At 36.1% G+C, this 11,934-nt stretch overlaps 1 long non-coding RNA gene across 1 annotated transcript; it reads left to right on the top strand.

The window, feature by feature from the left end:
• The first annotated feature begins 6,427 nt into the window (after positions 1 to 6,427).
• On the top strand, positions 6,428 to 6,817 carry LOC141613051 (uncharacterized). Its single transcript, XR_012529217.1, has 3 exons — positions 6,428 to 6,475; positions 6,587 to 6,700; positions 6,789 to 6,817. It is a non-coding gene; the product is annotated as an uncharacterized LOC141613051 (long non-coding RNA).
• The last annotated feature ends 5,117 nt before the right edge of the window (positions 6,818 to 11,934 follow it).

Below are 11,934 nucleotides of genomic sequence, written 5' to 3' on the forward strand. Positions count from 1 at the left end.
AGAGTTGGTACAAATTTTTCAAAAATGCAATGAATAATGAGCTGAAGCAATTTTCCAGGATTTCATTGAAATCTATTGACATGGTGATTTCTTTAAACCTTAATTCAATAATTAGTACTTTTATTTATCAAGTCTAATCATTTTTTTTCCTACTTGTTAGTTTTTCTTTCCGGTCGCATTGAACGCACATTATTATCTCATGGTGTTTGACTTGAAGACCCCTGCATTTTACCTAATTGACAATTGGCTTACTCGCGCCAAAGTTGAAAACTGTTATGGTGATACTCCCATGCTCGTGGTAAGTGTTTGCGTAACGATCTGTTTGCACAGGTTTTTTGAAAGAGGCTGCCGCATTTCTGTCTATTCTTATGCATGTTACCTTTGCAATAGGCTGCCGCATTTGGGAATTTTCTGAAAGAGACCAGAGACACTTATTCTAAAGGAGTTGTTGTGTGTAAGCTTACTCCCGTCAGGATTAATATGCCTTGGAGGACAACTGACAATGTTGATGATTGCGGACACTACTACAAATACAGGCAACTACAACGGCCCTTTAACAACCCTTATTCACGAAAATCATCAAAACACGTTGTAGAATTGATGCCGCGAATTTTATCAAACTTAATTACAACGGTTCTGTGTTGTTAACCGTTGTTATTGGGTTTAACAACGGGTCATACTTTCAAAACCGTTGTTAATATAAAAATTAATAACAACGGTTAAATTTTAACCGTTGTTAATAATTTGGCGCAAAATTAGTGAAAAGTAATTACAACGGTTTGTTTAGAACCCGTTGTTAATACCTTTTAACAACGGTTGTAGACTCAATAACCGTTGTTATTAATGTTATGAAAATCTTAAAAACAACAGATTGCTTTATTCTGCTATACGCTACAAAACACAAACACAAGCTAATACTGCTACTATATCATCCTCCATTCCTCCCTGATCGTCTCTCTGTCTTCATCTCCGTCACTGTTGTCACCGTCTTCTCTCCCTCATCGTGTTTATCAATCAGGTATATATATGTTTCTTAGCAACGCTTATAGATATAGGATTTTTTGGGTTATTATCTAATTTGTTGATAATTTAGCTTAATTGCTTTCCTGAATTTCGTTTATTTGTTTGCTTATTATTATATTTTCTGAATTAGTTGCCTATTATTACGAATGTAGAATAATGACTCGAACTTGGATGATTGATGCAAATATGAGTGACCGCACCTACAAGGATGGTTTAGCTGAATTTTATGAATTCGTTTCGAACAATTTGAAAGGTTCTTCTAGTATTGCATGTCCTTGTGAAAGATGTGGTAATATTAGCTATATGGCTTTTTCGGACGTTAAAATACACCTAGAAAAGTGGAGATTTAGTCGATCCTATACACGTTGGATTTTTCATGGGGAATCATTAGAGGAAGAGAATAACTCTGAAGAAGATGATGTTGAGGTACACAAAAGGCTAACTGATGATTCTGAGTTTGCCGAGTTTTTTGAGTTGGAAGAGTTGGAAGTAGAGAAGTTAAATGTTGGGTCTATAGATAATGAAGAGAATGATGATGAGTCGATTGCTTTTGAAGATGTAGGTGATGACACTAGTAATTGGGATGACCTTAACAACATGTATGAGAAGTTGTGTGAGTCTGAAGCACTTCTGTATCCTGGTTGTAAGTTCACAAAAATGTCTATTTGTGGTGAAGTTGTATAATATCAAGGGGGCAAATGGGGTGAGTGACACGTGTTTCACTAGTTTTTTAGCCTTGATAAAGGAGTTGCTTCCCGATGGTAATGTTCTACCTGTTAAGACATATGAGTCGAAAAAACTAATAAGAGGAGTGGGTATGAAATATGGGAAAATACATGCATGTCCAAATGATTGCATATTGTATCTGAAATTATATCAAAACTTAACCAATTGCCCTAAATGTTTGGAGTGGCGTTATAAGGATAAGGAAGGGATCCCGGCTAAGGTGTTGTGGTATTTTCCATTGATACCAAGAGTCATAAGGATTTATGCGAATCCCGATGATTCAAAAATGTTAACTTGGCATGAAACAGGAAGAATAAATGATGGAAATCTAAGACACCCGGCAGATGGTATGCAATGGAAATCGTTCAACGCTAAGTATCCCGAGTTCGGCAATGAACCTAGAAACTTACGTCTAGCGCTGTCCACGGATGGAATGAACCCACACGGAAACATGAGTAGCCAACATAGTACTTGGCCAGTAGTGTTGGCTATTTATAACTTACCTCCATATGTGTGCATGAAAAGAAAGTATTTGATGTTGTCGTTGTTAATTTCCGGCCCTAAACAACCTGGAAATGATATAGATGTATATTTGGAACCTCTTCTAGATGATTTGCGATTGTTGTGGGATAGTGGGATAGAAGTATTTGATGCATATAAGAACGAAACTTTCAATTTGAGAGCGATGTTATTGTGTACAATAACTGACTATCCGGCTTATGACGACCTTTCTAGGCACACAGTTCATGGGAAAGAGGCTTGTCCATTGTGTGGGGAGGATATCGAGTCTGAATACTTGAAGTCTTCTCGTAAGTATGTGTATATGGGAAATAGGAGGTTCTTATATCATGGCCATTGTTATCGCAAGATGCAGAAAGCATTCAATGGAAGACAAGAACTTCGTCAACCTCCTAGAATTTTGAGTGGGCATGAAGTTTATCAGAAAGTAAAGCATATTGAGATAGATTATGGGAAGAAGAGCGGCTCTAAATTGTCTACTCGTGGGTATAAGAAAAGATCCATATTTTTTGATAAACTTCCATATTGGCCTGACCTGGAGGTCAGGCATTGCCTCGATTTCATGCACATTGAGAAAAAATGTCTGTGATAATATTATCAATACTCTTCTGAATGTTCCTGGTAAAACAAAGGATAACGCCGCAGCTAGGGAAGATATGAAAATGATGGGTATTAGGCTAGAGTTGGCACCACAGAAGAGAGGTAATCGTACATTTTTACCGCCAGTAGCTTATACCCTTTCACGGAATGAGAAAAAAGAGTTCTGTGCATGCTTGAATGGAATTAAAGTGCCACATGGTTATTCGTCGAACATCAAAAGCCTAGTGTCGATGCAAGACCTAAAACTCACCGGGTTAAAGTCACATGATTGTCACACTTTGATGCAACAATTACTACCTGTGGCTATTCGTTCCATTTTACCTGAAAAGGTAAGATATGATATAACTAGATTCTGTCTCTTCTTCCAGTCCATATGCGAGAAAGTCATCGATCCCGATGACGCGGATTTATTGCAGGACCTCGTTGTAACCTCTCTTTGTCAGTTGGAAATGTATTTTCCACCCTCTTTCTTCACTATCATGATTCATCTGACCATTCACTTGATTAGGGAGATTTTGTACCTTGGGCCCGTGTACTTGAGATACCAGTATCCTTTCGAAAGATTGATGAAAGTCTACAAGGACTATACATCTAATCGGTATCGTCCAGGAAGGTTGTATTCTTTGAACGCGCTATTTTAGACGAAGCTCTTTCATATTGTTACGCTCATCTCTCCCCGAAGGAGTTGATTGGCGTTCCTAAGAATCGTCATAGTGATTTGGATGACGGAAAAGGTATTAGGGCCGGGTTGAAAAAATTGTGACACGTGAAATGTTGCATTTAGCACACACGTATGTGCTAAACAACGAAGATGAGGTGCAACCTTATATTCAACAACACAAAGATGAGCTCAAATACGATCACCCAAACAAGACCGAGAAGTGGATTGCGAACGAGCATACGAAGACGTTTGCAGAGTGGTTTAGGAATATTGTCTTAGAGTGTACGGATCAAACTGGTGATGACATCTCTCCTAGGTTACTACGTCTTGGTTTAGGTCCAAATGCCACGGTCACCTTTTACAACAGTTTTGGCATTAATGGATATACTTTTTACACCCGCGAGCAAGATGAGTTGAGCACAATGCAAAATAGTGGCGTGAGTTCTGAATTTGAGGCAATGCACTTTGCTACTTCAAAAGATAAAAAGCCTATTTGGGGAAAATGCATTTATTATGGTGTTATTCAAGAAATATTGGTACTAGATTACATTGATTTCACAATGCCTTTGTTTAGATGTAACTGGGTTGATAACAACATTCATTGTGTCCGAAAGGATAAGATGGGATTTACGTTGGTCAATCTGGGTAAGGTTGGCAATAATAAGGATGATCCTTTCATAATGGCATCCCAAGCTAAACAAGTGTTCTATGTCACCGATCCTATGAATAAGAAGTGGTCTGTTGTACTGTCTATAAGGAGTAGAAGGAGTAGTCCATCCGATAATGGTGATGATGATCAGGATGTCGTTTTTGAGGGAATGGATCACTCTACCACTGTATCTTATTTCGACGATGTTGACATTGATCATGAGGACACTGAAAGCATCTATATGCGTGATGACCATGGTGAAGGTATTTGGGTTAACGAAGAAACTATGACATCCAAGAAACGTCCCCGATCCTGAGTTGGTCTATAATGTAAGTTATTACCTTTTATTTTTATTTTTATTTTTATTTTTTAAATATATATATCTTCCTTTTAGTTTTTTTTTTTTTTTTTTAAATAACTATCTCCACTGAACAGATTTGCATTTAGGAACTGCATATTTAATACAAACGTAAAGCACTGATACAGACACACACAGTGATATGGACGACCAACATTTTGAGTCATTTTCAGACCAGTAATTTGATGGTTTAATTTATTGGTAAATCAATAATGGTCATTGTTAAATAAAAATTTCCAAATTTGCATGGCATGGTAAATCATGTAGCTTAGATATGCAGTATGCATGCATGCTGGTGTTGTCTTATTTTCTTGATCTTATTATTAGATGTGGATCTTTGGTGTTGAAATTCTTTGAATAATGTTGCAAAGTATATGGTGCTTCTTTATTACATAAAGTATGTATTGTTACAGGTTTGGACTATAATGGAATTACAGTTAATTTAAAAAAAAAAAAAAGGTTCAACAATAACAACGGTTATATTTAAATTACCCGTTGTTATTAGTTTCAACAACGGTTATATTTACATCACCCGTTGTTATTACTATCAACAACGGTTGTAGTACCCTTACCCGTTGTCATTGATTTTTTTGACATATTTCATTTTGGCGCAAATTTGGTGAAAATATATTACAACGGATATATTTTAACCGTTGTAATAAAGTTTTGACAACGGTTGACTTTTATTGACCCGTTGTGATTAACATATAACAACGGTTTTGCTTTGAGCACCCGTTGTCAATATTTTGTCTTAATAAAAAACTAATTTACAAACACATACAGCATACCATACACAAACACACACAACACCAGTTCAACCGTTGGTATCCTGAGTTTATTCTTCTCTCTTCCTCGCTTTCTACATTTTTCTCGCCGTGCCGCCCTTGATTTCCGACGCCCAGATTCCGTTGCCTTCCCTTATCATCTACTTCACTCCTCTTTATCATCATCATCATCAGGTATGTTCACTTTAGTTTTGTGTTTCGTCATTAGGGTTTTAAGACGATCATCTTTTTTCCTTTTCATGCATCTGTTTGTTTTTCGTCTTCTTTGTTATCTTTATCATCCCGCATCATCTACTTCACTCCTCTTATTAGGGTTTAGGATTTTAGAAGCTCAATCTGCTATTTTAAATTTTCATTCCTATTAGGGTTTAGGGTTTTAGATAATACTTTGCATGTACGTTGTTAAGTTGTTCATTTCCTATATCATTCATATTTGGGTTTTAGGATTATCATGGGTGAAAAACGGAAAAGAAGTCAAAAGAATAATAAGCCTGGAGATAATAAGCCTGGTGAGAGGGGTGCTACGAAGTGCCCGAGAGCCCTTGTAGCTATAGCCGTTAAACAACCGATGGAAATAACATGGAGCTCGATGGGTTTCCCTACTGGTCCAAATGCGGGTTTTTTATCCAGTTGGATTGGATGTTGCACAAGACAGTTTGTGCCTATCCATTTAGATGATGTTAGAACTTTGAATCCAAAATTGGCGGAGTTATACTTGGCTCGTGTAAAGGAAGCCTTTATTATACCCGATGAAAGCCATGATAAGTATTTAATGCATAAGGCAGCGGATGTCCACAGGCAGTGGAGGTGTGACATTGTTAGGGATTGGTTGTATGTGGACAAGGCAACGAGGGAGACGCGTAAGAGCCCACCGGCAAACAAGTGTCCCACCATCAGTCTGGAACAATGGGATCTTTTCAAAGAGATGAGAACTACTGAGAAGTTTCAGGTTAAATATCCTCGCCTTTTAACGATTTACCTATCATTTTTTTAATTAATGAGTCCTTTATATAATCTTTTTATTATCTCATCTACTTGCGCTTTTATATAATTATTTGAAGGCCGTTAGCAGAAGAAATCGTGCTAACATTTCATGCAAGAAGGGAAAATGGTATGGTTCTCGAGGCGGTTACAGAAAGATAGAAGAGAACCTCGTAAGTAGCATGCATTATTCCCTGGCCTGTGAGACTTTATTTTTTTTAATCACACTTGGACTTGCATTGATACACATTTACATGTATAAATGTTACCATGTTAATGTGTAGGTGGCAAAGGGAGTGACCAACTTGGATCGGCATGTAACTTATAAAGAAGGGCACACGCCTAAAGGATCCCGGTCGTCGCGTGACAAATATGATGAGGAAGTGTTGGCCAACATAGTAAGCATTATTTTATTAAGACGAGTTCATTACTAACTTTATTATTTTAGTCACAAATATAATTTGAAGTTTATTTAATATATTATAGGACAACGTATTGAAAGAGGTAGAAGAAGGAAATTCACTCCCGTGGTCGTAATGACGTTCTTCTAGAGCGATCGGCCGACCCGAACATCCAGGTCGTTTGAGGGGCGTCCGTTACGAGGTTGGAATAACGAAATATTATGGGACAACCGCCCGATAAAGAAGAAAAAGAAGACTAAGTCCGAGAAGGTGACATGGTACCATTTATTCTATTATTTTCATTTAAGTTCAATTCACATGTTATTGTTGGGATAAAAATTTCTGAAACATTACATTCTTGGCATGCGACTTGATTAATGGCATCCGTACTACTAAAGTTGAATCTTTGGAGGCAAGTTTTCCGAAGAAGAAGTGAAGATGATGGAGGATGTCATTAACAAAGGGGGTAATAAGGTACAACAGATTGGTCAAGAGGCCGCTACTACCTTGGCAATACATGAGAAGGAAGTATCGGTCAACGAGATTCGAAAGATCGGTACCTAATGCTTCAAGTCAGTAACAACTAAAGCCGATCAGGTACCACCTAATACTTCCTTAATTTTTTTTTTTTTTTTTTTTGAATAAGATCAGGGGGTGTGTTCCCTGCCAGCTCTAATGCTATAACTTCTGACATCGTGTCATTGGTTAATTTTATTTGGTAAATAATGGGTCTGAAAAGGAGATGCAACTTGAGAAGCAATTTCTTTGGAAAACAAAGATACATCCCCTTCAAATCGGTTCCCCTGTTTTCAGTAAGGTATGCATACATGAAGTGTTTAATTAGTTAAATTTATATGAATTCTATTAAATTTTGGGATATAATAATGTATGTGTATATTATTCAGGCCGTAAACAAGAGGGTAGTAGTTATTCTTGCTGACCCTAAATTCGAAAATCCAAAAGTGCGTGTTGGTCGGGGTCTCGAAGAAATGCAAACCAAATCAGCAGCGGTAACTGTAGTAGTTCATGGCGAAAAACTTTTGCCGAATCATAGAAAAGTAGAGATAACTACAGTCTTTCCAGGCCATGAAAACTTTCAATTTGCTGTCCCGATTCGTGACGACATTACCATTCGGGAGATGCGGTTGGAAGTTTCATCCAATGGCTGAAACTCACATCTACTTGGCTCGGTCGTCTCCGCCTCGGTAAAGCGATTGGGGTTAGAAGAAATACCTTTATATATATATGTTACATTTTTAATTGTTGAATGTTTTTATATGTTAAATTTATATGTTATTTTTTTTTTGTAGGGAACAAAAAAGCCGGCTTTGGCGGATAAGCCTAATGTCCGGGGACTTGATGAGGTATTTAATTAACTTCTCCATTTAATTAACCTCCCTTTAATTTTTTTTGTTTCTGTATTTCTAAAAAGCATGGAAATTTTTTGTATGTAGGAAACAGAAAAGCCGGCTAAGGCGGATAAGCCTAAGTCCCCGGACATGCCAACTACCTCGTCCAGACAACAACTTGATGAGGTATTTAATTAACTTCTCCATTTTTATGAAAACCTCTCTTTAATTTTTTTTGTTTCTGTGCATGGAAATTTTTTGTATGTAGGGAACAGAAAAGCCGGCTAAGGCGGATAAGCCTAAGTCCCCGGACATGCCAACTACCTCGTCCAGACAACAACTTTATGAGGTATTTAATTAACTTCTCCATTTTTTTAAAAACCTCGCTCCCTTATATTTTGTTTGTATTTCTAAAAAGCATGCATGGTAATTTTGTGTAGGGGACAAAAAAGACTGATAAGCCTGCTACTACTACCTCATCATTGAAAGACCATGTTGACGAGGTATTTAGTTAAGTACGCTTTTATTTTTATTACTCCAACTAGGATATGTTACCTTTGGATTTTTTATTATTTTAATTATCTACATGTGTAGGCTGGTGGTAGTAGCACAAAATCAAAGAATCATTATTTCCCCGACCTGAAAGAAGTTAGGAGTTTAAACGACACACAATATAGTGGGAAGGATTACATGCAAAAAGTAAGAACGACCACGATGAGGAAACTGCATGAGGAGGCTGGCCGTCGCATAGAAACCGAGTAATTGATAATTATTCCGCTCGAGTAGGATATTTTAGGGGTTGAGCGCGAAGCACTTATGTCATGGGATATGCTAGCCATTTGGGCTGACCTAGACCTGATTGATGTCCAACACGTATTTGTTTGGATGAAGTAAGTTTCTTAATAAATAATTTCATATTCTAATATTCTGACTACTAGATAGTGTTTTAATTAAATACCGGAATTAATACCGTAATAATGTAGGATATTGAAATTGAGAGTGATCCTCGAGAAGAATATTCCAGTTGATCAATACGGATTCCTGTGCCCCTATATTTTATCTTTATTTATTCCGGAATTCTCGTTCGAAGATCGGGTAGATTATATTGCTCAGCAATTGGCGACACCCAAGAAGCTGATTTTTGCCGCTTATAATGAAAAAGGGTAATAAACAAATTAATATTACGTTTCCTCCTACAATTGCATTTTCATAACTAATATATGTACTTGTTAATAATGATGATGTCTCTTGATGTAGGACTCATTGGGTGCTAACAGCCATCATGCCGACAAAGAAGAAAGTTTTTTGGTTGGACTCTATACATAATCCACCAAGCGAGACTTTTAAACGCTTGATTAATAAGTAAGTTTATAATACTGATTTATTTATAATAACATTAAGTTTCAATTTTTATTTATAGCAAAAAGCTCATTTTTGCCCCTAAAAAAATTAGTGTCTGCCTCTTTTTTTTTTTTTTTTTTTTTTTTTTTTTTTTTTTTTTAAAAAAAAAGGGCCTTTGAGAAGAGAAAAGCTAACGAGCAGGATCAACCCACGAAAGATTCTGATGATGGCCCTGATTTTATTACGATAACAGGGGTACATGCTCAAATACAATACATTAAGTGCAAAAATCTGTGTTTAATACTAATACAATACCTAAAGTTCAAGATTCTGATGTGAGCCTTCTCTCGTCTGTTTGTTTTTATGTAATAATAGGCCCCTCGCCAGCCGGATAGCACATACAATGTGGATACTACGTTTGTCGGTTCATGTTGGAGATTATTAGGCGAAGATATATCCTTATTCCAGAAAAGGTTAGTAATTTAATAATGTGTTTATTACTTTTTTTAAATTAGAGTGATGTTGTCTTCTTGCTTTGCTATACCATGATGTTGCTATGCAAAGTATTTGATGTTGTTACAATAATGTCTTGTCTTTGTTTTTTCCGCAGTATGTAATCAACCCGTCACAAGAGATTCAGCAGTACTCAAGTGCAGATATAGACGAGGTAAGGGACATGTTGGGCAAATACGTTTTAGAAAATAGAAATGCATGATACTCGAGTTTAGATCACTTATTAGTAAATTTTTTGTTGAAGTTAGGGAATCTTTGATTAGTTCATGTAAATTTAACTCCTTGTAAGTATATATATATATATATATATATATATATATATATATATATATATATATATATATATATATATATATATATATATATATATATATATATGATCTTCTTTGTTGTGGTTGAATTGAATCTATTGAGTTCGATGAACTTATTTGTGATTTATCTTGGTCTTTGGTATATGGTCTTTCTTTGATATATGCAGGTTTTGAATAGCATGAAACAAATTTAATTTTTAAAAACATTAGGAGTTCGTAATAAAAACGTTTACTAAAAAAAAACCGTTGTTAAGACCTTTAACAACGGTTACTAAAATAAAACCCGTTGTGAATACCTTTCACAAATACCGCGCATAATATTTAACAACAGGTTTTAAACGAAGAACCGTTGTTAAAAGTCTTCACAATTTTGGAGGGAACGTTACAACAACGGGTTTTAAACTAAGAACCGTTGTTACTAAAAATTTCAACAACGGGTATGTAGCATATACCCGTTGTTACTACAAATTTCAATTTTGGAGGGAAAGTTACAACAACGGTTATACATATGACAACCGTTGTTATATTATTCGCACCAAATTTTTGAAACACTTTCCACAACGGCTTACACGCAACAACAACGGTTTTTAATCGTGGTTAATACTTTCGACAACGGTTTAGGTAAATAACCTAACCGTTGTAAATACCTTTTACAACGGCCGCTTTAACAACGTCCGCTTTTTGTTTTTACAACGGTTTTTACCCGTTGTTATAGCCTGTATCTGTAGTAGTGGGAGTGTTTACCATGAGACATATGGAAACGTTCATGGGTGATCCAAAATGGAAATGTGGTCTTAAAAAGAATGACGTAAGGGTTCATTTATTTAGTTTTGCTTATATTTTGTTGACTGATTATTTCAATTATTGAAAATAGTTTTATTCAAGCTATTCTATACATATAGGTTGCAACACTTTCCAAGCTGAGAGACAAATACGTTTCGACTTTGCTTCTTTTTTATGGGAACGAATTGTCTACAGAAGTTCTTCTTCGAGCAAAACACCATCAGAACCAGGTTCAAGGACTCCAGGTTCAAGGAGCCGAGAAAGATGGTGAAAAATGTGTTGATGATTCTAATGAAGCATAATCCCTAGTTTAGGCACCATATGAATTTAGTATCTTTTGTTAGCACTTGTTATCGAATACCCTATGGTATTGTACTGCTGTATACACTATGTGAAAGGTGGCCACAACCATGTAATCATGTTCTGTGATTTTTCAGAAAATTTATCAAGCATTTGGTGTTGGACCAATTTCTTTGTTTTCGTTTGGTATCTGAAAATTTCTTTTGTTGGACCAATTTCTTTGTTTTCTCAAGCATTTGGTGTTGGATTTAACAAGGCAGCCAAATAAGAGACATTCTGGGGAAGTGAGGCAACCAAATACGAGATTTCTGAAAACAAAGCAAACGAATACAGAAAAGCACAATAAAGACTATCACACATTAAACAGTATACGTATATGGTATACTGAATTGTATTGCGATCATTTGTTAGAATGAACGTGGGGTATTCTGAACCTGTAGCACAAATTTTCTGAACCTTTCATACATAAGTTCTGAACCTTTCATGTATATATAATAACGTGTAATGTGGCTTTGGAGAATGAAACTATACATGTAATATATAAGATTAAAAGCAATTTAGAGTCATAAATCACCTGTAGAACATCAATTAAAATTATCCAAAGCTTTTAGAACTCTTGTTCGGCCATTGACAA

Source organism: Silene latifolia, chromosome 1, assembly GCF_048544455.1.
Source record: "Silene latifolia isolate original U9 population chromosome 1, ASM4854445v1, whole genome shotgun sequence".
Lineage (NCBI taxonomy): Eukaryota > Viridiplantae > Streptophyta > Magnoliopsida > Caryophyllales > Caryophyllaceae > Silene > Silene latifolia.